Source organism: Falco punctatus (genome assembly GCF_963210335.1).
Source record: "Falco punctatus genome assembly, chromosome: 4".
NCBI lineage: Eukaryota > Metazoa > Chordata > Aves > Falconiformes > Falconidae > Falco > Falco punctatus.
Window position 1 is genome coordinate 56,480,158 of NC_137583.1, and position 6,000 is coordinate 56,486,157.

Here is a 6,000-nt window from a genome sequence, read left to right on the forward strand (position 1 = left end):
GCCAGCACAGAAGCTGTCATAGCCTTCCTGTGCCCCAATGCACTGTCAGAAATACAGGGTAGGGGTCTTTTCCCAAGGTCTTTCAGCCTCTCTGCAATGTGTTTGTGCAGTGTGCAGCACAGGGACATCTCCATTTCAGCTGAGCTTGTTGGTCACATAAAGATCTCAGCAACGTTGTGCTGAGTAGGTGAAGCACAACCCCAGTCCCCAAAGGGGCTCCACGCTCCTTGCTCCAAAGGGCCAAGCAACTCACTGCTGCTGATTTTCCAGTTTGAGATGCCTAAGTTTTTCCATTCCTTCCTCCTGAATACCTTTGCTGGGGTTTTACAGGGGTGTTTGGAGGGGCTGCTCTTTTCCCTATCTCTTTTCCCTATGGGTCTGCAGGTATCAGTCCCTGCAGAGGATGCTACACATCATCCGGGCTGCAGTTAAGCATGCGACAAAGTTTCCTCACCAACATCCCATCCCATCCAGCTGTAGATGACCATCTGCTGTCATGGAGGCTCCTGGAAGGGTCCAGCTCCTCTCCATCATAGCCCAGGTTCTTTAAACATCCTGCAAGACTATGACTGACCAGCCCCTTGCTGTCTGTGTTAAGCCCAGTGCCTAGGAGGGTCATCACCCCTCCTTCTCAAGTGGTCTCTGTGTTCTTTGTTTCTTCCTTCAATAAATGACTATCAGAGAAAAAAGCTAAATAAGAATGGGCTGAAATTTAACCATCCAGGACAGCAGGGAATACAGCCACCCTTGTTACTGCTGCGTGCTAAGAATTCTGTTTGCTGTGAGTGATGGTTGTGAACGAGGCAGCACTAGGCGCCTGGGAGAGGCTCAGACCAAAGTGGTCTGCGCTGAGCGTATCCTGTGATGTGGAGCAGGAAAGCGAGGGATGCTGTTAGGAAGGTGACAGACAGGTCTTTGGCCACCAGCCAGGCTGTGAGTCAGAGGGCTGGGGATGCCTGGGGCTGGCAGCAAACACACACCTGCTCAGGTAGCATCAACTGGGTGGTGGGGGTGTCAGCAAACAGAGCAGCAGGCTGGGGACAGAGATACCTTATTTATTCCATATGGGTGGAGGGACATAAAGGCAGGCGGTGAAGGGCAGAACGTATGGGCTCAGTCAGCAGCTCATGACAGGCATGCGTGTGTGTGTCACAAGGACACACGTGTACCCTGCAGGAGCACACAAGGTGCATGCATATTTTTATGTGAGCCCTCTCTTAATCTGCAGTATATATTTACCTGCCTGTCTGTCTAGCTGCAACATACAGCATACATATACTGGGGTGGTGGTCTGCCTGCATGCACAGCTGGCTGTTCACGCTCCTGCTGTCTTTCTCTCCATCCCTAGGCAGAGGACCTGGTCTGCTACGGGCTGTGATTTCCACATGTATCCCCCTCTCAGTGCCAGTTGCAGACTGCTCCTGTGAGCAGTGTCTTGCATGCCTGTGAGATCTGAGCTACCTGACAGCTTTGCATAGCTCCTGGGGAAGGGTTTTTCTCCTGTCTGGAAGACAGCAACTAGTCAGAAAGCAGGAAATATGTATATATATACGATAAAAATCACTGGAGCACTGGGCCTTTCTGAGCGGCACAGAGATGTGGGAGGGGGAGACCAGCATCCTGGGCGTGTGTGGGTCTGTAGTAGAGGGCAGCCTGAAGCCCTTGACTGAGATGGGGTGGCTCTTGCTGGGGGGCAGGAGAAGAGGGTAGCAGGGGCTCAGCGGAGGAAAGGCTCTTTAGGTTAGATTGAGTGAGAGCAGAAAAAGCCAACTAGATGGGACTAGCCTGTGTGCTGTGATCGCTGCTGCTAGCCCAGCGGCTGGCAGAGCTCAGCCAGGCATGAGCAGAAGCTGATCACTCCCTTGCCCTCCGACTGCCTGGGAACCGCTGCATGATGCCATGGCAGCCCCCCAAAAAAGGTGCCTGGGATCCCAGCATCCCCGACTGGCTGTCACAGGGGCTGGGAGAGGTGAAAGGGGATGGATGGCACCTGTTTCTGCCTTTTCTTTCTGTGATGTGGGGTGCTTTCATGAGATGGATCTCATGCTTAAACACCCCAAGTTTCCCTCCTGGCTGAGTGGCAGAGGCACAAAGGGTTTAGAGCTGGGCAGATTGGCTACTTACAGGAGTCCTGACATTCAACTCCTGCTTGTAATGCTCCTGAAAAGCAACTGCTGAAATGGAAATAAGCTTTCAAGGATTATTTTGACTGCAGGAGCCTCTACCTTTGCAAGTGCCAGAGCTGCCTTGAACTCAGAGCTGTCTGCAGCACAAGCAGAACCTTTTATCTTAAGTCAGCATTTTCCTCCTGCCTTTCAGATCTTTCCAGTTCACTAGTGATGTTCTCCCAAATCCATCTGCTGAATACGGTGCTGCAGGAGGAGGGATGCTGGCTGCAAAGCCCCAGGTCAGCTGAGACACGGTACCTCGTGGCTGACGGCAGCAGCATCCCTGCGGAGACCGATTTGGGGACCGAAGTGGGACGGTTTCGTTGTCGCTAGATGGCACCGCACCCCCTTGCAGGAGAAAGTGCGGGTGCTACAGCGAGCAGGGGAAAAGCATTCCCTGCCAAGCACGCGTTGCAACGAAGCCCGGGTCTCCTGCACGCAGGATGGGGGAGCCCACTGTTTTCTGCGCTCTCCTTCGCCTCCCCTCCTTGCTTTGAAAATTCCCTGTGGGTAGAGGTCGAAACGAATACAGAATAGAAAGCGGAGGGGGAGGAGGGAATCAAATGCATTTTGGAGGCTGTCTGGATGCTCTGTAATTTGCAGTCATGTCAGGCTCCCGTTTCATCTTTGCACTGCACCGAAGTAACATCCTCGCGTGCCCTTCAGCTGAAAGCACTGAATAATGGAGCTATATTAATACATATATGCACAAGCATACGTATGTGTGCGAGCTGGGGGAACGGCATGCCTGCATGCGTGCCCCTTATTTCTTTCTTGGCTGTGATTTTCCTCTCGCCAATTGCCAAAATTCATCTAGACATTGTTAATTTTTAAACACTGAGTACTCTGAAGACTCTACCTGCAGCAAATTAGCTGGTGCCTTCTCCTTTTTAATATTAAAGGACTCAAACTTTCAGTCATTTCCCCTTGGGGAAAATAGTTTCTTCATTTGCCATCTTCCTTCCTAGGAAGTATTTTGTTCTATTGTCTAAATTTTCCAGTACTCAGTTTAACCTTATTACGGCAAACTATAGCTGGTTGGACCTCTTTAATTAGTGACTTGGTGATGTCTTTGGTGGCACAGTCCTCTGGATTACCTGGTATCATCAGTGTGGCCAGGGATGTAGCCCAGCTGGTTTGGCTACCTGGGAATGGGCTTTTCTAAGCAGTGTGGCAGCCCTTTAAGCCATGCTTAGGACTCCAACGGTGTCTCAGAGGTGACTATGCTGTGTCTGGAAAGAGGTACAGCAACTGGTGCTTTGATTCAGCTTTGAACTGTTGTAGGGATGTGTTTGCCGATAAGCCAAATGCCAGTCAGCAGAGCTGTCTTGAACATTGCCAAGATGTTGTCCTCCATATCATGGCATCCCAGACCTGAGAACCGTGCTCTCTGCTTAACCCTTTATCATTTTGTTGTTTCAAACCACTTGACACTGCATTCCCCATCATAGGTCATGCGATCAGCCCCCTCCGCAGCCCTAGGAAAAAGCTGGGGCAGTCCCTGGGAGGTAGTGAGGGTGTTCCTGTAGAAGACCTGCCCTGGTCACTGCTGGTGCTCATGGAGCACTGATGTCTTTCTCGGCCCATGGGAACGACCCAGCACAGCACAGGTATAATCCCGGACATTTCTTGTCCCAGAAGAGACATGGGACAGCTGGCTCTTGTACTATTTTAGGAAGCATTACAACTCCCATCTCTGAGCAAATTCAGCATCTACATCAGAGGTAGCCGTCATATTCCCAGCTCCCTGGCTGCAGTTGCCTCCCCAGAAGGACTTCACACCACGCAAAGCCTATCCCTACCAAAGAAGAAGGGCCAAAGACTATGTGAAGTCTTTGCTATTACAAGACCTTTGAGTTAGGGGCTGAAGGATGGTGTAAGGCTCTAAGATAGACCGTGATTCATCATCTACCACTCAGAGGAAAGGATGTTCCTCACACTGTGAAAGGCGCACTGCAGCTAATACTGTGATCATGTTTAGCGAGATAGCACAATGACTTCACATGTTTTGACATTAAAAAAAGAATCCCGGCAATGCTATGGAAACTTCAGCTCCTTCATTTGTGTGCTCATGTAGAGACTTCTTTTCCCATGCACTTGGGTAATTAAATACAGTGTCCCAAGTTCAGGCAGCATGTGAGGTTTTGTTCCCTGCCCCCCCCCCCCCCCCCCCCCCCCCGCCTTCTTGTGTGGAAGACAAAGAAGAAACAGAAAGGAAAGAGAACAAATCCTAGAAAGATGGGATATGAGGTCCTTGGATTCCTGATCCAGGCCCAAAGGAGGCAGGGTGGTCCACTGGTCTCAAATCCAGTCATTATGGGGCTTTTGGAGAGCTGTTGCTTTCTGCCTTAAACAGCAAAGTTTGGTAAAATTCAACCCTTTCCCATGCAAAGCTTCAGCTTGGATCTCTCGCTTTTCACAGATGCCTCTTGCCTTGAAATATCCCTGACCTGCTTTAGTCCCGATGATATCATAGCGTTAGGGATCACTTACATGCCCTATCTTAAGCCAAGATGACTGACTGATACAGCACCGCTGCCAGATTCAAGAAGGAGCCCCACAGCCACCCTTGGGTAGGTACGATGAACCTCTCCCTTTTCCTGTCCTCAAAGCTGAGGAGCAGGGGGGTATTACTCATCCCAAACTAAACACGGACATACTTCTGCCTTGGTACTTAGTCCCAACTATTTTTAAATGCTGGGATAGCAACTTAGGGAGAGCGGACTCATCGCTGGCCCGGATCCCAGCTGTGTGAGGATTTGCCAGCTCTGTGCAGGGCTGGAAAGCTGCAGTCGTGGGGTTGTCTGTTCTCTGCTCCCACTGTCCCTGGCCACACTCCTGCATGGCTAGTCCTGGCAGTACCCACACGCTCCGTGGCCAGGATCGCCCGCTCAGCCCTGCTAGGGGATTATGTGGGAAATACAGCTTTGCGCAATGACCAAGTAGTTGCAAGGACCTTCTCAGTTGCAACTACAGAGCTGGCAGTAAAGTCGCAATGATGACCGGTAACCAAAATAAATCCAACTCACAGCTTCTGCCTGCAGTTGAGTCATCGGCTGTATCCGGCAACGGGGAGATGACGGTCTGCCTGTCATGGGATGGCTTCCCGTCCTGTGGGGGAACGACAGCAGGGAAACAGGTAAATGCCCATAAACAGAGGGGAAGAACTGCACAAAGCCCCAGCATGCCAAAGACGACTGCACCAAAGGCTTTCCAGAGGGAGAGGAGGCCCTGACATTGCATCTACAAGTTGAATGTGGTTTGGACTTTTTTCCTGTAGACCTGACCCAGCTTTGGCTTTGCTCTGTTCTCTCCAAGGACAGTGCTTCCTAGCTTTTTGCCCCCACTCCCTGTTTTGAGACCTAAGTGGTATTTTCTCTGCCCATCCTTGTTTTTGAAGCCAGCATCACTGATCTTCAAAAGTCAGGATTAGCCATCCATTTTCTTTACCAGCTCCTGCAATGGTTTTAGTGTCTCAAACCCAGTAGTGATTGGTGTTGCCTTTGCTGTACTCCCAGTGAAGGGACCAATCCCTCCTGTGGAGCAGTAATCACTGGGATTGTATCATAGAGAGAGATGGACATGACTGTTTCAGACAGGATCTCATCCATAGCTGATATTCCACATGATAACAACTGTTGCAGCACTATCAAAACTATTGAGCTGCAGCAAGGCTTTTCCCACCCCATACCAGGTTAACTTCAATAAGTAGTTCCCACACCTTGCCCTGGCACAGTCACCAATCCCCCACAAGGTTTCAACAGTTCATCTACTGTTTGTGCTGTTTCTTCATACTCTTCAGGTCAGTCCACACTGCTTCTTGCTTCTGCTG